This window comes from Diceros bicornis, chromosome 40 (assembly GCF_020826845.1).
Source record: "Diceros bicornis minor isolate mBicDic1 chromosome 40, mDicBic1.mat.cur, whole genome shotgun sequence".
Classification (NCBI taxonomy): Eukaryota; Metazoa; Chordata; class Mammalia; order Perissodactyla; family Rhinocerotidae; genus Diceros; species Diceros bicornis.
Window position 1 is genome coordinate 5,761,305 of NC_080779.1, and position 22,654 is coordinate 5,783,958.

Sequence of the window (22,654 nt, forward strand, 5' to 3'; positions counted from 1 at the left end):
TCAGCCACTGATCTCTACTCCTCTTGTTTTATTTACTGGAATAAAGGTCTATCAACATTTTAAGTTATGTTTTAGTATTGTACCAGATTAGCCAAGCTCCTGGTAGACAGAAACTGAATGCTAAGCTTCACATTCAGTCCATACCTCCCTGCCCAATATAATAAAAGGCAGAGTGTTTGGCATAGTCTATTTTTTTTCTTTTCTTCTCAGATCTCTCTGCAGAAGGTCAGTGTGGTGCCTGTCATCTTCTTATAATGCTCAGCAAATTTCTCATTCATGGCCGGGGTAAAGTGATTCTTCCAGTCTCCAGGCATCCCTGAAGGACAGCAAAGAAGCCCATGGACAATCCTTCAGCCTGACCTTCCCACCACATGACACAAGGCACACCCTTGCTCCTTTCTTCGAATTCTGCAGGCCCCACGGAGGTGCCCCACCTGGGCTGTGTTGTTCTGTTTCCTGTCCACTATTGGCTCTGATGCCACCCAACAGGAAGTCCACAACTGGTTACTCCCTTAGGGACAAAGAAATGTCTTACAAGGTGGCATTGCCTTTTTAAACTTTTCCTGTTGGGTGAAACCTAAAACAATTCATTCCTCACAGGTGACACTTACATAACAGTGATTTCTGCAAACTGTTGTGCCTTGGCAGTCCAACCGAGAAAGAACTAATTAATTGGTCCTCTAAATTCTCCTAGTGCTTTATTTATTTAGTTATTTTTTTATTGCAGTAATATTGGTTTATAACATTACATAGGTTTCAGGTGTACATCATTATATTTCAATTTCTGTATATTTTTACATCCTGTTCACCACCCAAAGGCTAATTACAATCCATCACCACACACATGCGCCTAATCATCTCTTTCGCCTTCCTCCCTCCCCCTTTCCCCTTTGGTAACCACCAATCCAATCTCTGTGTCTATGTGATTGTTTGTTGTTGTTTTTATCTTCTACTTATGAGTGAGATCATACAGTATTTGACGTTCTCCCTCTGACTTATTTTGCTTAACATAATATCCTCAATGTCCATCCATGTTTGTCACAAATGGCTGGATTTCATCCTTTCTTATAGCTGAGTAGTGTTCAGTTGTGTATATATACCACATCTTCTTTATCCATTTGTCCCTTGATGGGTGCCTAGGTTGCTTCCAAGTCTTGGCTATTGTGCATGTATCTTTATGCATTGGTGTTTTCACGTTCTTTGGATAAATACCCAGCAGTGGAATAGCTGGATCGTGTGGGAGTTCTATCCTTAATTTTTGGGGGAATCTCCATACTGTTTTTCATAGTGGTTGCACCAGTTTGCACCCCCACCAGCAGTGCATGAGAGTTCCCTTCTTTCCACATCCTCTCCAACACTTGTTGTTTCCTGTGTTGTTAATTATAGCCATTCTGACGGGCGTGAGGTGATATCTCATCGTAGTTTTGATTTGCATTTCCCTGATTGTTAATGTTGTTGAACATCTTTTTATGTGCCAGTTAGCCTTCTGTATATCTTCTTTGGAGAAATGTCTGTTCAGGTCTTTTGTCCATTTTTAAATTGGGCTGTTAGTTTTTTTGTTGTTGAGATGTATGGGTTCGTTTTATATTGGGAGATTAAACCCTTATCAGATATATGGTTTGCAAACACCTTCTCCCAATTGTTAGATTGTCTTTTCGTTTTGTTGATGGTTTCCTTTGCTGTGCAGAAGCTTTTTAGTATGATGTAGTCCCATTTATTTATTTTTTATTTTGTTTTCCTTGCCCAGTCAGACATGGTGCTTGAAAATATGTTGCTAAGACCATGTCAAAGAGCGTGCTGCCTATGTTTTCTTCTAGAAGTTTCATGGTTTCAGGTCTTACATTCAAGTCTTTAATCCATTTGGAGTTAATTTTTGTGTATGGTGTAAGGTAAGGGTCTACTTTCATTCTTTTGCATGTGGCTGTCCAGTTTTTCCAACACGATTTATTAAAGAGACTTCCCTTTCTCCATTGCATGTTTTTGGCTCCCTTGTTGAAAATTAGCTGTCCATAGATGTGTGGGTTTATTTCTGGGCTCTCGATTCTGTTGTATTGATCTCTGTGTCTGTTTTTGTGCCAGTACCATGCTATTTTTGTTACTATAGCTTTGTAGTATATTTTGAAATCAGGGAGTGTGATACTCCAGCTTTGTTCTTTTTTCTCAGGATTCCTTTGGCTATTCGGGGTCTTTTGTTGTTCCATATAAATTTTAGAATTCTTTGCTCTGTTTCTGTGAAAAATGTTGTTGGAACTTTGATAGAGATTGCATTGAATCTATAGATTGCTTTGGAAGTATGGACATCTTAACTATGTTAATTCTTCCAATCCAAGAGCATGGAATATCTTTCCATTTCTTTGTGTCTTCTTCAATTTCTTTCAACAATGTTTTACAGTTTTCAGTGTACAGATCTTTCACCTCTTTGATTAAGTTTATTCCTAGGTATTTTATTCTTTTTCTTGCAATTGTGAATGGGATTGTACTCTTAATTTCTCTTTCTGCTACTTAGTTGTTAGTGTATGGATATGCAACAGATTTTTGTATGTTGATTTTGTATCCTGCAACTTTACCGTATTCATTTATTATTTCTAAAAGTTTTCTGGTGGATTCTTTAGGGTTTATATATATAAAATCATGTCATCTGCAAATAGTGACAGTTTCACCACTTCCTTTCTAATTTGGATCCCTTTTATTTCTTGTTCTTGCCTGATTGCTCTGGCTGGGACTTCCAATACTATGTTGAATAGGAGTGGTGAAAGTGGGTATCCTTGTCGGGTACCTGTTCTTAGAGGAATAGCTTTAAGTTTTTCACCATTGAGAATGATATTAGCTGTGGGTTTGTCATATATGGCCTTTAATATTTTGAGGTACTTTCCTTCTATACCCATTTTATTCAGAGTTTTTTTTTTAACATAAATGGATGCTGTTTCTTGTCAAATGCTTTCTCTGCATCTCTTGAGACGATTGTGTGATTTTTATTCATTTTATTGGTGTGGTGTATCACATTGATTGCATTGCAGTTGTTGAACCACCCCTGCATCCCTGGAATAAATCCCACTTGATCATAGTGTATGATTTGTTTTTTCGTGGGAGTAAGATCAGCCCTGAGCTAACATCTGTCACCAGTCCTCCTCTTTTTGCTGAGGAAGATTGGCCCTGGGCTAACATTTGTGCCCATCTTCCTCTACTTTATATGGGACACTGCCACAGCATGGCTTGACAAGTGGTGTGTCAGTGCGTACCCAGGATCCAAACCTGTGAACCCCAGGCCGCCAAAGCGGAGCCCATGCACTTAACCACTATGCCACCAGGCTGGCCCCCTGCGTATGATCTTTTTAATGTATTGTTGTATTCAATTTGCTAATATTTTGTTGAGGATTTTGCATGGATGTTTATCAGTGATATGGGTCCGTAATTTTCTTTTTTTTGTGTTGTCCTTGTCTGGTTTTGGTATCAGGGTAATGTTGGTTTCATAGAATGAATTAGGATGCTTTCCCTCCTCTTCAATTTTTTGGAAGAGTTTGAGAAGCATAGGTATTAAGGGCTCTTTGAGTGTTTGGTGGAACTCACCAGGGAAGCCGTCTGGTCCTGGACTTTTGTTTTTTAGGAGGTTTTTGATTACTGTTTCAATCTCCTTATTGGTGATTGGTCTGTTCAAATTCTCTGTTTCTTCTTGATTCAGTTTTGGAAGGTTGTATGATTCTAAGAATTTATCCATTTCTTCTAGATTATCCAATTTGTTGGCGTATAGCTTTTTGTAGTATTCTCTTATAACCTTTTGTATTTTCGAGGTGTCTGTTATAATTTCTCCTCTTTCATTTCTGATTTTATTTATTTGAGCCTTCTCTCTTTTTTTCGTGGGGAGTCTAGCTGAAGGTTTGTAAATTTTGTTTATCTTTTCAAATAACCAGCTCTTGGTTTCACTGGGTTTTTCTATTTTTTTAAGTCTCTATTTCTTTTATTTCTCCTCTGATTTTTATTATTTGCCTCTTTCTACTGATTTTGGACTTTGTTTTTCTTTTTCCAGTTCCTTTAAGTGCACTGTTAGATTGTTCATTTGAGATTTTTCTTGTTGGTTGAGGTAGGCCTGTATTGCTATGAACTTCCCTTTTAGAACTGCTTTTGCTGTATTCCATAAATCTGGCATGTCATAGTTTCATTTTCATTTGTCTCTACGTATTTTTTGATTTCTCCCTTGATTTCTTCATTGAATCAATCACTGGTCAGTAGCATTTTGTTTAATCTCCACATACTTTTGGCTTTTCTGATTTTCTTCCTGTAGTTGATTTCTAGTTTCATACCGTTGTGATCAGAAAAGATGCTTTGTATTATTTCAATCTTCTTAAATTTATTGAGACTTGTTTTGTGGCCTAATATGTGATCAATCTTGGCGAATTATCCATGTGCATTTGAAAAGAATGTATATTCTTCTGTTTTTGGATGGAATGTTCTGTATATATCTACTAAGTCCATCCCTTCTAGTGTGTCATTTAAGGCCAATGTTTCCTTATTGATCTTCAATTGGATGATCTATCCATTGGTGTAGGTGGAGTGTTAAAGTACCCTACTATTATTTTGTTACTGTCTATTTCTCCTTACAGGTCTGTTAATAATTGCTTTATATATTTGAGTATTCTATGTTGGGTGCATAGATATTTACAAGTGTTATATTCTCTTGTTGGATTGTTCCCTTGATAATTATGTAGATCCCTTCTTTGTCTCTTGTTACAGTTTTTGTTTTAAAGTCTATTTTATCTGGTATAAGTATTGTTACCTCAGCTTTCTTTTCATTGCCACTTGCATAAAGTATCTATTTCTATCCCTTCACATTCAGTTTGTGAGTTTCTTAGGTCTGAAGTGTGTCTCTTGTATGCAGCATATATATGGGTCTTGTTTTTTTATCCAATTAGCCACCCTATGCCTTTTGATTGTAGCATTTTGTCCATTGACATTTAAAGTAGCTATTGATAAGTACATACTGATTGCCATTTTGTTACTTTTTTCCTGGGTGTTTTAGTAGTTCTTCTCTGTTCCTTTCTTCTTCTCTGGCTCTCTTCCCTTGTGGTTTGATGGCTTTCTTTAGTATTATGTTTGGCTTCCTTTCTCTTAGTGTTTTGTGTATTTATTATAGGTTTCTGGGTTGTGATTACCGTGAGGTTCATATATAATAACCACTTATATAGCCAACTATATTAAGTTTATGGTCTCTTTAGTTTGTCTTCTTCCTAAAAGCTCTACTCTTTTACTCCACTCCTCCCACATTTTATGTTTTTGATATCATATCTAACCTCTCTTTTGTGTGTTTGTGTCTGTTACCCTTTTATCATGGAAATAGATCATTTTTTCCCATTTGTGGTCTTCTCTTTCCCCCTTTCATAAGTCCCTTTAGCATTTCTTGTAGGACTGGTTTCTTGATGATAAACTCCTCTAATTTTTGCTTGTCTGGGAAGCTCTTTATCTCTCCTTCCATTCTAAATGATAATCTTTCAGGTAGAGTATTCTTGGCTGGAGGTTTTTTCCTTTTAGCACTTTAAATATATTGTGCCACTCTCTTCTAGCCTGTAAGGTTTCTGCTGAGAAGTCAGCTGATAACCTTATGAGGTTTCCTTTGTTTGTAACTTATTGCCTTTCTCTTGTGGCTTTTAGGATTCTCTCTTTAACTTCAATTCTGGACATTTTAATTATGATGAGTCTTGGTGTGGGCCTCTTTAGGTTTATCTTTTTTGGTGCTCTCTTTGCTTCCTGTACCTGGATGTCTGTCTCCTTCCTTAGGTTAGGAAAGTTTTCAGCTATTATTTCTTCAAATAGATTCTCTGCCCCTTTGTCTCTCTCTTTTCCTTCTGGGACACCTATGACATGGATGTTAGTGAACTTGATGTTGTCCCAGAAGTCCCTTAGACTGTCTTCATTCTTTTCAATTCTTTTTTCTTGTAGTCATTCAGCTTGGGTGATTTCCTCTAGTCTTTTGTCCAGCTTGCTGATCCATTCTTCTGTATCATCTACTCTGGTTTTGAGTCCCTCTAGTGAATTTTTCATTTCCAGTATTGTTGTCTTCATTTCCAATTGGTTCTTTTTTATATTTCCAATTTTTGATGGTGATGTTGATGATGTTCTCACTGAGTTTATCCATTCTTCTCCCAAGATAAGTGAGCATCTTTATGACTTTTTATTTGAACTCTTTGTCAGGTAGATTGCTCATTTCTGTTTCATTTAGTTCTTTTTCTGGTGTTTTGTCCTGTTCCCTTACTTGGAACATATTCCTTTGCCTCCTCACTTTGCCTTTTTCTCTGTGCTTGTATCTGTGTATTAGGTAGATCAGCTATGTCTCCTGATCTTGGAAAGGTGACCTTATATAAGTGATGCCTTATGAGGCTCAGTGGTGTGCTTCCCTCTCATCACCAGTTTCAAATGTCCAGGAGTGACCCCTGTGTGGGCTATGTGCTGTAGGTGCCTAGTGAGGCTGGGCTGTCCCCCTGGCTGGCTGGTTGTATTTCTTAGCTGCATGTGGCTACTATGGGACCCTTCAGTCACTTTATTGGATGTGGGGGGCCCCAGCACAGTTGGCTGCAAGGTCTATTATCACATTCTTGTTGTGATTTTTCTGTTATGTGAGTAGGCCCCTAGCATGGCTGATTGTTAGGCTTAGGGCTTACCAGTTGCTGGAGGTCTCCAGCCTACAAGGCTCTTGTCAGCTCTCTGAGGATTGCATCTGAGTGGGGCTGGCCCCAGCCATGGGAGCATCCAATTGCTTCAGGCTTTGGAAGGTGGGCCGATCCCCTATGTGGCTGTTTGAGAAGCACAAGTCTGCTGCAGCTGACAGACCCCACTGCCCACAGGGCTACATAGCCCATCAACACAGTCCTTCCCCATGCATGCACCCTGACCCCCTAAAGTGGACCCAGTCATGCCACTGCAGAGGTCCCACACACTCCACCCACTCCTCACTGATACCCTGCCCCACAGAAGTGGACCCACTCCCCTGGCTACAGGGGACTCATGCACCTAGCCTATGCAGGCCCACCAGTTGCCCAAGGGCTTGCTGTTGGGTGGGGCCAGTCCCTAGGGCTGGCTGCCTGCCCTGGCTGAGCTGGATTAAATTGGTGCTCTGTGGGTAGGGCAGACCCTGGGCAGAGAGGCCAGGTGAAGGACTCCAATGGCATCTGCCAGTGTCTGTGTCATCATGCCTTGTACTAGGTCATGATAATGGCTGCCACTAATGTCTCAGTCCCTGGAGAGGTCTCACCTCTCACCGAGATGCACCCAGAGCCTATCAGGTGAGTCTCTTTTCACCAAAGGACTATTCACTTTTCTTTCTGGTGAGTTTATGTTGCTTTCTGAAATGGGTTAATTTGTGCATGGGCCCTCTAAGAGCTGGCTTTTTTTTCCTTATGTTTGATAGCTTTTCTAGGGGTATTCCCCATTGTTGTTAGTAGCCGGCAAAGCCAGATATTATGACACTCATCTCAGTTGTGCTGGGGCCAAAAGATGCTTATTGTGGTAATCCTCCCCTGCTCAGGTCCCCCACTCCTCCAGGGAAGGCTGCATACCTTTGGATTTCTCTCAGGCAGCCTTGAAGCCTTGTGAAGGTGGCTTTTTTTCTCTCCAGAAATGAATTTCTGTCTCTTCCACCTCAGTCAAGACTGTCCCTTGTTTCGGGGATTCTTTTTTATCCAGTTTTCAGTTCTCTCTCAGGGGTAATTTTTCCAAAAGTAGCTGTGAATTTGTTGTGTTCATGAGGAGGTGAGTTCAGAGTCCGCCTATGCCACCATCTTGACACAAACCCGTCTCCTACTGCTTTATTTCTAGTGATTTCCCACCTCTTTGCAAGCCAATTAACTCAAAGTGCTTGATAATACTATGGAATTCTGGATTCTAACTCACAACCAATGAATTAGAATCCTTAGGCAGGGATTCTGGGTTTTTAAAGCTGATTTTGATCTAGTCAGGTGGATTGGAATTTGGGACCCACTAGTATAACCCCCACTTTACTCTTGATAATGAATTTTCACATATTGAGGTATATGAAATGGGTAGCTAGTCTGGTTTAAACCTGATTCAGCCTGAACTAAAGGAGCCTTGTTTATGGCCTGTTAAATGTATATTGTACATCTGCTTTAACCATTAAAGATTAGGACGCATTAAACATTACCTCAAAGTAAAAGAATGTACTCTTTGAAGATAAGAAGGCATACTTCCCTTCCTATGACACCAGTATCAGTACTCCTGAAAATAATTTTCCTTTTCCAGACATCAAGGTCATGTTGACCTACTAACCTGTAACTAAATCTCTTTGAAATTTTGATGAATATGTATCCTGGGTGTGTTTAATGTATCTTCTTTGTTCTAAAAAGGCATAAAGCTGTACTGAATACCATGCTTCTCTGGAACACTTTCTTCCTTTGTGGAGACTGCCTTCCCAGGACAGTCCTCAGCGTGGCTCAAGTAAAACTCATCTTATCCCTCTTATCTATAGAATGGTTTCTATTTCTCTGTCTGTCTATTAATCTGTTAATGAATTTTTAATTTTTCTCTATCTATAAACTGTTAATCTCTTGAGGGCAGAAATTGTCTCATTCATTCATTCATGCATTCACTTGCTCACTCATTCAGCAGGCATTTACTGAGTTCCCACAATATATGAGGCACTATGCTAGGTACTAGTGGAACAAAACTGAACATGACACTCTCTTCTGGACAATCCATGGTATCACTGTGGAGACAGACATGAAAACAAATTGTTACAGAGCCATGTGCTAGGTGCTAAACTAGAGCTCTGAACAAAAACAGTGATGGGCCAAAGGAGAAAGTGACCAAAAGTGCTCAGAGGAGGCAAGAGACTTCAGGGAAGAGATTATGCTTGAGCTGGGGTTTTATATTCATGAAGGACAGAAGTTCTCAAGGTGGCCAGCATCATCAGCACCACTTGGGGACTTGTTAGAAGGCAAATTCTTGGTCCCCTCTCACACCTACTGAGTCAGAATCTCTGGTGTGAGCCCAGCAGTCAGTGTTTTAACAAATCCTCCCGGGGATTCTGAAGTATGCTCAAACTTGAGAAGCATTAGTCCAGGCATTTGCCAAGCAGGCAGGGTGAAAAGGAGTAGAGATTTTTAATTTGTGCAGGGGATCAGAACTGGCCATCCCAAAATGTGTCTCTTTGACTTTATTTATTTATTTATTTATTTTTGGTGAGTAAGATTGCCTTGAGCTAACATCTATTGCCAATCTTCCTCTTTTTTTTTTTTGCTTGAGGAAGATTAGCCCTGAGCTAACATCTGTCCGTTCTTCCTCTACTTTGTACGTGGGTTGCTGCCACAGCATGGCTGATGAGTGGAGTAAATCTTCACCTGGGATCCAAACCCTTGAACTTGGACCACTGAAGTGGAGCATGTGGAAGTTTAACCACTTGGCCGCAGGGCTGGCTTGATTATTTTTGAGAAAAAAAGACTCAGAAAGAAACTTTGACCTTCACCCTAACTGCCTAAAAGAATTTAGGGTAGAAGGCCTGTTCCAGGAAGGAGTTAATACCGTAAGATAACTATAGTATAATGTGGACTAGGTGTGGCAGACAAGGGAGGAAGCTAGCAAGGCCCATTTAATGAAAGTCTTCCCTATGTCTCATTGTTTTACAAGGTATGACAAACATTTATTTACCAAATATTTGCTTTTCCATCTCCATGTGAATTGCCTTCCTCTCCTTTGAAGTCCCAAACCACTACCCCCAACATCCTCCTTTGTCTTTAGTTGAAGATGGCATTTAAGGTGGTGGCTTTGGTCATTTTGGTGAGTTACTCAATTTTCCTGGGTTTCTCCCATGTATACATGGCACTAAATTTGCTCAATTTTCTCCTGTTATTCTGTCTCATGTCAATTTAATTCTTAGACCAGCCAGAAGACACTAGAGGAATAGTCGGTCCTCACCTACAATTGAAATATATCACTTTTTCCTGAAAATTAAGTTTAAAATTATATTGGCTTATAGGGCAGGATATATTTTAGGATCAAGTTAAATAAAAGAAATGTCAGCAACCTTTCCTCAAGAATTTTGAGATGATGTAGTCACATATGGGGGAAGGGAGAGCAGCTTGGTTCACCATGGGATTTTCCTTCATTACATCAAATGACATATAGTGAATGATCTTATTTATAATGTCCTCTGACAAGGTTTTCTCCAAGAATTCCAACAGCCTGTGGCTCTCACATTTTGGATTCTGACCATAGAGGAAAATGGTGTTATGAAGAGGGGAAAAAAAAAAAGAGTGTGGTCAATTTAAAAGACAGATTTTTTGCATAAAATGTAATTGTCAGGAGTCTTTGCTGAGTCTGGCCAATGCCACTCAGTGTACTTACCTTTTTCACATCATCGTAGAAGAGGTAGAGGACCCAGTGTTTGCCCTTTGCAGCCTGCTGCCCTTTCATGTGGTTATACCAGGAGCCATGATCCACTGGAAGAGGTAGGAGCACTATCAGTTCTCAGTACCAGGGCCAAACCCAAAGCAATGAGGTAATTTACCATCTCTTTGGAATAAGCTTCTGGAACTTTTATTCAGCTTATTTAGTGAAGGGAAGGTAGTTTTCTACTAATAAAAGCTGTATTCATCTTTACAGTTTAAAGCAGAGATTTATAATGTATATATGTTCACTATATGTGACTTCGCCCACATAGATCATTTCTTGGGACTCACTTTAAATCATTTAGGTATATGGAGATTCCTCAAAAAATTAAGGATAGAACTACCATATGATCCAGCTATTCCACTGCTGGGTATTTATCCAAAGAACTTGAAAACACCAATGCATAAAGATACATGCACCCCTGTGTTCATTGCAGCATTATTCACAATAGCCAAGACTTGGAAGCAACCTAAGTGCCCACCAAGGGACGAATGGATAAAGAAGATGTGGTCTATATACACAACGGAATACTACTCAGCCATAGGAAACGATGAAATCCAGCCATTTGTGACAACATGGATGGACATTGAGGGTATTATGCAGAGTGAAATAGGTCAGAGGGAGAAGGTCAAATACCGTATGATTTCCTTCATTAAGTAGTAGATAGTAACAACAATAAACAAACACATAGGGACAGAGATTGGATTGGTGGTTACCAGAGGGGAAGAGGGGAGGGAGGAGGGCGAAAGGGATAATTCGGCACATGTGTGTGGTGAGGGGTTGTAATTAGTATTTGGGTGGTGAACATGATGTAGTCTATGCAGAAATAGAAGTATAATGATGTACACCTGAAATTTATACAGTGTTATAAACCAATGTTACTGCAATAAACAAAAAAATTAAAAAAAATAAATCATTTCGGTAATAAAATATTTCACCTTGTGAAAAGTTGGCGTAAGTGGAGCCATTTTAAAATAGAGCCAGAGTAGTCGTTTCAGAAGAACTGCCTGCACGTCTCACTCCTTGAACCTCTGAACTGTTTGAGCTGGGCCGGAACTTTGGGTGGGGCCAAACCGACGTCGTCCTCCGCACAGCTGTGTGTAAAGCTAGCAAGAAGGCAGACATCCTGACCATGAACACTGATGGCTATGGACTCTCCTTCTGGAGGTGCAATTGCTAACCAGCCACGTATAGCTAAGGAATAACCTACAGAAGACTTTTTTCTCTTCCTCTTCTTTTCAAGGAATTACCCCTTCCCTTTCCCCATAAAACCCTCCTATTTCACCCTGTAATTGGGACAGTGTTTGGGTTTCTCCGGGAATCTGTGTTCGCTGAACTGCAATTCTTTGATTCCCAAATAAACACTTTGTCCCTTAAACTGGTTTCTGTTTTTGTAGGTTGACCATGTGTTCCCGGCAAATTGTATTTAGTTCCAGATTCAACTACTGACTCTAGTCTTAGAGCTGGAGTCCTCCTGCTGCCCTCCCTTCATAGCTGTGCTATGCAATTTGCAAGCGCACAGTTAGGAAGAGATGCAGCAGCAGCAGAGAGAGAGGTACCATTGAGGGGAACTTAAGGGCTTTGCCTACTTGGGAAACCTGGGATCAATTTCCTTTCACCAGTTTTATCAATTTTCATTCATTCATAGGGAAATGAATGGAAACCAGAGTTAGCTAGTACTGTATTTTCAAGTCATGCCAGTGATATTTTAGTGTCCCTGATAGATTGGCACATGTGGTAGCTTCCTGATTTTGGTTCTGGGCATAATTATAAAAATTATATTAGTATATTAAATATATAGTATATTAAATATAGTGTATATATGATGGTATATAAGTAATACTAAAAAAGTAATCTTTATTCAGTCTTTGCTATGTTGCAAGCATGGTGCAAAGTGGATGTGAACTTTGTCTGAAGGATGGTAAAAAACATTGTTCAGAGATGAAAAGTCCACAGATCAAGTAGGCAAATGAGTGAAATGTTATTTTCTGAATGAATCTGAGCAGAGTTGTATGTTTGTAGTTGACTTGAACCCTGACATGTATCATGCTGACTGATACATGGATCAGACAGAGTTCTCCAAAGAAATAGAACCAATAGGAGAACCAATAGGAGATTTTATACATATGTGATCTATTTTAAAGTACTGGTTCCCCCAACTATGGGGGCTGGAAAATTTGAAATTCATAGTGCAGGCCGGCAGCCTGGAAATTCAGGTAGGATTTGATGTTGCAGTCTTGAGGCAGAATTCCTTCTTTTCTGGGAAACCCCAGTTTTTGCTCCTAGGCTTTCAATTGATTGGATGAGGCCCACCCATGTTATCGAGGGGTAATCTTCTTTACTTACAGTCACCTGATGTAGATGTTAATCAGATCTAGAAAATATCTTCACAGAAACACCTAGATTGGTGTTTGATTGAATAATTGGGTACTACAGATCAGGAAAGCTGACACATAATGCTATTACAACATAAGATTTGAGAAGAATCATAAGAGAAGACTTGGACCCTTCTCCCTCCCATGCTTCCTCCTACCTTGCATACTCTCAAAAGTTCTCTGCATAAATATTGGGAAATCCATTCAATTGGAGTCTTATCTAGATTTGTAGTTTTTCTTATCATCAGCTGTCTCTCTTTTATCTCATTTGTTTCTGAAGAAGTTGTTCTGACAGAGTCCTCTGTCTTGATTCACCTGAGTGACATACTTGATGGAGATTATTTTTTATTGGTTTTTCCATAGATTTCTGTTTTATCCAAATTGTGTTAAGGAATTCATTTCATTTTGATCCTTTGTTTTTCTCAAGAGAATATGAATGCTGGTCAGGTTGGCTATAATGAATTCATGGGGGCAATGCAAAACACTTCCTGATTTGGGAATTTAATTAAATTTGATCAAATAAATGGATTGTCAGTAGGAACTCTGAAATATTTTTATCCTGACTTGTTGAAAATGTATTATTTTTGTCCTTCCCTCTCTATTTACTCCTAGATCAGGCAGAGCTATTAAGGGTCATCCAGTCCTACTTTCTGCTGGAAGGCAGCCCTTTGCTCAGTACACTGATAGATGCTTGCTCAGTGACAGTCAGATTGCCTAAGGACTGGGAGCTCTCAACATCACCAAGCAGTCATTTCATTCATTGGGAACTCTAATTATTTGAGAGACATTCATTATGTGGAACAGATATCATGTAATTTTCATCCACTTGTCTGAGTTCCTCCCACCACAATATGAAGTATAATGACATGTTATAATCTTTTTTCTACATTAAAGCCCTATGTAAAGGAGGTGAAGACAGTCATCACATCCTAAATCACCCCCATAACCCTCTAGTCTCTTCTTCTGTCTACACAGAGAACCTCTTCTTTTGTCAAACTTTTGAGATCCTTACCAATCTGATTTGACACCTGGTCAATTCTAGTGAGTTGCTTTTTTGACAGGTGTAGCCCTAAAGGGTTCAGTAGTGTCCTAAGCTGTGATCTCAGTAAGATCTACTAAGATGTAGTAAGGTCTACTAAGATGTGATCTCATTACTGAAGATGAGGGGCCACACCTGCTAATCTAATTAGAAGGACCTGCTAGAGAAGACCTCTAAGATTGTACATCATGGTTTATGGAAATGGCACCCTCTGTGATTGTGCAGTGCACAACTTTTACGGCTGTACACAGTGGCCCTGCAGCCCAATAACATAGTTAGATCGAATTAGCATGAAGTGATCCTATCACCTTCTGCTGCCCTACATCATTCCATACGAAATGTCTCCTCCTTACTGTAGAAGTCAATTTTTGAAACCCAAATCCAAGATTTGGAGATTTTTAGCTTTATCCCTACACTTATACCCTCATATGTCCCTCAGTTTATATTTGTATCCAATTTTGGGGAAAAAAAAATCTTCTACCTGTCTTTTCCAGTCCCCAGAACACTAAGACAGGACCTGGTCACTCAGGATGGCATTCAGTACCATTCTCTACCAGAATTCCAGAGGCCCTTCTCATTGTTAGAATCTGCTGAAAGATAAAATACCCCAAAGTCAGTTTGACTCACCTTTTCTAGACATGCATTTCTCACAAAATTCCTCCAAACTCTGAGGGTCAGGCAATATGAAGTCACTGTGTGAAGGCGTTAGTAAGACACCAGGCAATCTTCGGCATTTCTGGCCAGATAGATAATATGAAATTAAGGAGAGAGAAGGAAGCCAGAGAAAGAAAAATAAGACTGTAGTAGAGTGTTCCAATAAAATGATAACTACATATGTATGTAGAATTTTATACATTTTGTGATTTATTACTTAAAATATTAATTAAATGAACTGAGCTCATTCTTTGATCCTGCTACTCTGATGGACATGGGGAATACAGAAACAAGGAGAATGCCCTACCCTTAGAGTTGTCATATGTTATGCAGGAAGATGAACACAATGTTAGGACAGTACTGTAAATAATGACTGGAATATGATACACCAAGTACTCACAAGAGGAAGAAGTGGCACAGCATTCCTGGACATTCAGGGAATGACCCATGAAATGGTGAGTCTCAGGTGTATCTTGACAGGTGAATAAGAATTTTCCCAGCTTCACAATTGGGAAAGATTGGGGAAGGAGAAAACATTTTTGTACATACTATCTCATTTTACTCCCATAAATGTTAGGGTTAGGTAAGGAGAGAAGGGATATTCTCCTCCTTTAATTGATGAAATAATTAAAATTTAGAGAATTTGAGGGACTTTATGAGTCATACTTGATTAGTACATGATGGGGTCAGGCCTGCAAGAGAGAAATTTTGGCACTGAGTCCAGAGCTTCTTCATTACCTGGACAGTGCCTTGATATATTGAGACTCTCACTGAGGAATGTCTCAGACAGTGTTTATCAATGATTAGAGTGGTTTTGCTAATATACAATTTTTTTCATAGTTGGGTTGCTCTTGGCTTTGCCCTGGGAACCTAGGAAAAATAAGGAGAGTGGCATGGCAAGCTGCTGATTGGGAATTCATGATCATTCATTCAACAGATGCATAGCAGACAAGTAAGCTCCTACTATGTGTGAGACCCAGGCCCTTCCTTCAAGGAACTTGGTCAAGAAGAGGTAAGAACTCAGAGTCAAGAGAGGAAAGAAAAGAGAAAATTACAATACAGTGTGATGAATACAATGATGGGACAAACACATCCACACTTAGGCTGACATATGTAGGTGAAACTTATCCAGCCATAGGTGGTCAAGGGCAGCTTCCAAGAGTAGGTAGTATCTATGCAAATATCTAAAGATAAGTAGGAATTAGCTAAGTAAAGATGGGAGGATATGCTTGAGTCAGGTGAATAGCATATGGAAAGGTCCAGGATGTGAGGAAACATTGTGTTAAAGGACCTAAAGATTTTCAGGATGCTTTTGGCAAGAATGGAGAAGTGTGAAGAGATTCGGCTGCAACTGAAGCAGGGCCCAGACTGCCAAAGGCCTTGAAAGTCATATAAAGAATTTGGACTTGATCTTCAATCCATCTGTGGAAAATTTAAAGTAGAGAAATGTCTTAGTCAGGTTTGTGTTTTTGAAAGATTACCAACTACAAAGAAGAAAGGTCAGAGGTAGCAAGACAAGAGGTAGGCAGACAAATTGAGAGGCAAAAGAGAACAGTGACTTTTGGGTATAGGTGGTAGTGATTTAGTATATTGGATAGATTAGAAAGATCTGAAGGAATTGAGTGGACTTTGTGAGAGAGCAAATATGGAGGCAAGGGAGACAAAAATGACGACAGATTTCGAATTTGGCCAATTGGGTAGAGTATGAACATAGGGAAGTCTTGAAGAGAAGCAGATTCTACACTTTTGCTTCTGAGGCCAGGAGACTATCCTCTAATATTCTGGCAGAGCAAGGCAAAAGGTTTTACTTTAAAAAGGGTTTCCCTCCATTCTAGCTCCCCATCCACTCTGATTTATAACAATGCAGATTATTTTGGAAAATTTAGCCAAGGAGTTATCATGAAATAGGATCAGAGGAAATAGAATAGTAGAAAAATAGATGTTCACAGATTCAAAATTTATGTAATTCTTTATTTTTAAGGACCTTAAGTCTAGGAAAAATAGCACATATGTGATTTTGAAAATATCTTCAGTTACATACTTTATATCACCAGGCTAAGAAAAATTTGAAAAGTCAGCTCTTTTTACCTTGCAGTTTTGTTTCCAGAAAAATGGTGGTGTTAGGTGTAAAGGGAGGTGACTTTTTAAGACTCATGGTGATGGCATTTCAAGAGCTATCCCCAAATTTAGAAAAACAATTCATATTCTTCATTTATTCTTGTTACTCTTGGGAAATTCTTGAATTTACATTTGTGTCTTACACTAGAGTGATTTTATTTTGTATTTGTCCCTAGGAGAAAATTGAGACAATTGCTGTATATTCACAAAGATATGCAAAGCATCCCTTCCTTCCTATTCTTTAAGTAAGCCTTTCTTTATTTCATCTTATTCTTTGGATTTAGACTTTCAGGAGAGTTCATTAGCTCCGTCAATGAATTCTGTTAACGTCCATAACATACGCCCCTCCTCTTTTTCCTCTTCCCCTGTCTCTTTTCTTAGAAATCATTCCCATCCTTTTATAATAGCTCAAAATTAATTTCCAGCCCTTCCACTGATCCAAACACAGGAAGCCTTTTCAATCTTGTTGTGTAATACTCATCAGGTTTTTCTTTATAGGGAAATAATTCAATGAAAGTGTATCTTTCAGTAGAGGCAGCTCATTTGCGTTTTGCCTCATCACCATCATTTTGAATCATGTCTAGAATTTCCTGCATCCACATTGTACTTGAAAACATTAGAAATAATTCTTTAATTTTAGTCAATCGACCTCTCATCTTAAGTAACTAAATATTTTGAGAAAGACAGAAATATGAGAGCAATTGGACATTAAATTAATGTTGTGGAGGCAGAAAAGAGACATTCTGTTGTATTATACCTCCCCTTAGGTGTGAGGTGGTCACAAAATTTCGTGTGGGAGGACCTGGAGCAACTTTTCCACCTTTTATTATGAAAAATTTTTTTTTGAATTTTAATTTTTGTTATTTTTTAAATTTTTTGTTTATTGCAATAACATTGGTTTATAACATTGTATAAATTTCAGGTGCACATCATTATACTTCTATTTCTGCATATATTACATCATGTTCACCACCCAAATACTAATTACAACCCATCACCACACACATGTGCCGAATTATTCCTTTTGCCCTCCTCCCTCTCCCCTTCCCCTCTGAAAGATTTTAAACTTACAGAAAACTTGAAAATATAGCATAAAGAGTGGTCCAAACATTCAAATTTTAAAAATCATTTTGCATTATTGGCTTTAGCCTTTCTCTCTCTATCTAGATATATTGATCTATCTATCATCCATCTATCTATCTATCTATCTATCTATCTATCTATCTATCTATCTATCATCTATCTATCTATCTATCTATCATCATCATCATCATCGTCTATCTATCAGCTATCCATCTATCCATCCATCTATCTATCATGTTTGACTGAACCATTTGAAAGTAAGTTGCTGATATCAGGACACTTCATACCTAAAAGCTCCAGCATGTATCTCCCAAAATGACATTCTCCTATCATGTTTCCTGTATGTTTCTTGTCACATTTAATTTATAATGACTCTTTAATATCATAAAATCTATGAAGTTTTCTATAATTGTCTAATAATATAATTTAAAGCTTTTTTTTCAATTAGAGTTCATGAACTGTGTTAGTTTTGATGTTCTTTTTTTCTCTCTCAGCCTACAATCATCCTCTCATATTTTTTCTTCACAACGTTGATTTTCAAAGCGATCAGTCAGCTGTCTTGTAGTATCTCCCACATTCTGTTTTTTTCTGATTTTTTTTCTTGTAATAAGTCTAACCTGTTCCTCTATTACTCATATTTTCCATAGACCAGAAATTAGGTCTGGATTAGGTTCAGGTAAAACATTTTTTGGCAAGAAGATTTCTCAGGCAATGCTTTACATTTCAATTTACATCATGCCAAGAGGTACATTATGTCAGATTGTCCCACAGGTAGTGATACTACTTTTGATCATTTGGTTAAGTAGGTGACCCCACATCTCCCTTGCAAAAGTGCATATTTCCATTTGCTATTAGGAATTAAACTGTGTGGTGACACTTTGGCACCATGTGACTATCCTTTTCCCTCAAATTTTATCTAATTATTTTAGGATCCATTGCTGATACTGGCTGAACAAATTTTCTTTTCTTTTTTTTTAAAATACATCAAGAGTGTACAAGGGTTCCATTTTGTCCACACCCTAGCCAACACTTATCTCTCGTCTTTTAAATTTTTTTCCAGCTTCATTGAGATATAATTAATGAATAAAATTGTAGTATGTTTAAGGTGTACAGCGTGATGATTTGATATACATGTATATTGTTAAATGATTGCCACAATCAAGCCAATTAACACATCTATCACTTCACACAGTTACCTTCTTTTTTGTGGTGAGAATGCTTAAGTGCTACTATTTTGGCAAATTTCAAGTATATAATACAGTAGACTCCCTCGTCTACAGAGAATACATCGTTCCAAGACCGCCCAGTGGATGACTGAAACTGTGGATGGTACCGAACTCTACATGTACTATGATTTTCCTATACATACATACCTATGACCAAGTTTAATCTTTAAATTAGGCACAGAAAGAGATTAACAATAACTAATACTAAATTAGAACAATTATAACAATGTACTGTAATAAAATTTACTGTAGATCTTAGCAACCTCAGCATATGATTTTTTTTCTCCTCATTAAGTTGAGAACTTTCACCTTTTCACTTAAAGGCAGCACTTTATGGCTTCTCTTTGGCATAGCCAAACTGCCAGTATTGTTACTCTTGCTCTTTGGGGCCATTATTAAGTAAAATAAGGGTTACATGAATACAAGAACTGCAATATTGCTACAGTCAGTCTGATAACTGACAGACAGCTACTAAGTGACTAACAGATGGGTAGCATCCTCAGCATGGATATGGTGGACAAAGGGATGATTCATGTCCTAGGCAGGACAGAGCAGGATGGTGCAAGATTTCATCACACTACTCAGAACGGCATGTAATTCAAAACTTATGAATTGTTTATTTCTGTAATTTTCAATTTAGTATTTCTGGACTGTGGTTAACTGTGGGTAACTGAAACCATGGAAAGCAAAACATGGATAAGGGGAGACTACTGTACAGTGTTATTAACTATAATCACCATGCTGTACATTAGATCCTCAGAACTTATTCATCCTATGATTGAAAGTTGGTATGCTTTGACCAACATCTCCCTATTTTTCTCATCCCCTAGACCCTGGAATCCACCATTCTACTCTTTGCTTCTATGAATACGACTTTTTAAAAAAAGATTCCACATATAAATGATACCATACAGTGTTTGTCTTTCTGTGTATGGCTTATTTCACTTAGCATAATGCCCTCCACTGCCTGAACTAATTTTCATTGTGGGTTGCAAGTTATTAAATTTCTAAGCCCATCATTTCTTCTCTATTTATTAGGTAAATCTTATGTAAAGAATTTCCCTCCATTAGCTGGGGAATAACTACAATTCCTTTAAGTTCTTTTCCAGATACTTGTTATCTTCAATAGTGGTAAATAAGTTTTTCTTCCTTCTTTTTTCTTTTATTGTCATTTCTTTTACTGTCATTTCTATTACTGGACTCATAAGTTTTTTGAAATTAGCTTCATTGTGGTGAAAATTACATACAATAGAAAAAACTCATTTTAAATGCATAGTTTGATGAATTTTGACAAATGTGTACGTCCATGTAACCGTTACTGCAGTCAAGACTAGAACCTTGCATCTATTTGCAGTCAGTAATACCCCATCCCCACTTCTAGTCCAGGTAACCACTGATCTATTTCCTGTCACTATAAATTAGTATTGCAAATTCTAGAATTTCATATAAATGGAACCATACAATATATACTCAAGTGTCTGATATCTTTCATGAAACATAATGATTTTGGGATTCATCCACACTGTTGTGTGTATCTGTAGTTTATTCCTTTTTATTGTTGAGAACTGAATTTTATAGATATACTACAATTTGTTTGTTCATTCATATGTTGATGGCCATTTTGGTTGTTTCCAGTTTGGGGCTATTTTGAATAAAGCCACTATGGACATCTATGTAAATGTATTTGAGTGAATATAGCTTTTTATTTTTCTTGGGTCAATCCCTAGGAGTGGAATTGCTGGATTGTGTAGTAACTCCTGAGCTGTTTTTCAAAGTGGTTGTATCATTTTCCATGCCCACCACAGTGTGTGGAGGTTTCAGCTGCTCCACGTCCTCATCAATACTTAGTATTTTAATTCTTTTAGCCATTCTAATAGGTGTGTATTTCATTGTAGTTTTAATTCATGTTTTTCTCACAATTAATGATGTTGAGCATCTTTTTCAGTGTTTATTGATCATTAGTAGAGCTGTTTTGGTGAGATGTTTTTTCACACATTTTACTTTTTATTTTCTTAATGGGGTCTTTAGAAGAATAGAAGTTTTAACTTTGATAAAGTCCAGTTTATCAAAGTTTTCTTTTATGGTTAGTGCTTTCCATGTTATCTAAAATATTGTTTCTTAACTTAAGGTTTGAAGATTTTCTTCTATGTATTCTTCTGTAAGTTTTATAGATTTATTTTTTATGTTTATGTCTCTGATCCATTTCACCTTGATTTTCTTGTGTATGGTATTTAGTAAGTGTCAATCCTCTATGCCAATACCATATTGTTTCTATTACTGAAGTTGAAAGTCTTGAAATCATATAATTTAATCCCTCCAACTTTGTTCTTCTTTATCAAAAATATTTTGGCTATTCTAAGGCATTTGTACTTTCATGTAAATCTTAGAATCATTTTGTTAGTTTGTGATTGAGATTGCATTGAATCCATATATCAATTTTGGAATAACTGATATCTTAATAATATTGAGTCTTTTGATCTATAGTAATGGTGTGCCTCTTTATTTAGATATTTTAAAATTTCTCTCAGTAATTTTTTTATGTCTGAATCTTTTATAGCTTTTGTTAATTTTTTTCTTTTGTTAATTCAGGTATAGTTGACATATAGCATTATATTATTTTCAGATGTACAACATAGTGATTTGGTATTTGTATATATTGCAAAATGATCACCTCAATAAGTCTACTTAACATCCTTCACCATAGATAGTTACAAAATTTCTTTTTCTTGTGATGAGGACTTGTAAGATTTATTCTCTTAGCAACTTTCAAATATGCAAGGCAGTATTATTCACTTCAGTCACCGTGCTGTACGTTATATTCCCAGGACTTATTTATTTTATAACTGGAAGATTGTACCTTTTGACCCCCTTCACCCATTCATGCACCTCTCACTCTCCACCTCTGACAACCACCGATCTGTTCTCTGTGTCTATGAGCTTGGGTTTTTTGTTGTTATTGTTTTTTTAAATTCCACATATAAATGAGATTATATGCTAATTGTCTGTCTCTGTCTGACATTTCATTTAGCATAATGCCCTCAAGGTCCATTCTTGTTGTCACAGATGGCAGGATTTCCTTCTTTTTTATGGCTGAATAATATTCTGTTATATATATTAATATAATATATATAATATATATATACACACACATATCACATTTTCTTTATCCATTCATCTATCAATGGATACTTATATTGTTTCTATATCTTGGCTATTGTAAATAATGCTGCAATAAACATGAGGCTGCATATATCTTTTTGAGTTAGTGTTTTTGTTTTCTTCAGATAAATACCGAGAAATGGAATTGCTGGATCATATGGTAGACCTATTTTTAATTTTTTTCAGGAAATTCCATGTTGTTTTCCACAGTGGCTGCACCAATTTGCATTCCTACCAAGTGTACAAGGGTTCCCTTTCTCCATATTCTCACCAATGTTTGTTGTTTCTTGTCTTCTAATAAAGGCCATTCTAACAGGTGCGAGGTGATATGTCATTGTGGTTTTGATTTGCATTTCCCTGATGATTAGTGATGTTGAGCATCTTTTCATGTACCTGTTGGCTATTTATATCTTCTTTGGAAAAATGTCTATTCAGGTCTTCTGCCCATTTTTTAAATCAGATTCTTTCTTATTCTGAGTTGTACAAGTTTTTATGTATTTTGAATATTAACCCCTTATCAGATATATGATTTGCAAATATTTTCTCCCGTTTGGTAGGTTGCCTTTTCATTTGTTGGTTTCCTTTTCTGTGCAGAAGCTTTTCAATTTGAT

General features: G+C 37.6%; 1 pseudogene; it reads right to left on the minus strand.

The window, feature by feature from the left end:
- Positions 1-206: 206 nt before the first annotated feature.
- Positions 207-22,654, minus strand: part of LOC131399959 (sulfotransferase 1C3-like) — a 33,512-nt pseudogene continuing 11,064 nt past the window's right edge.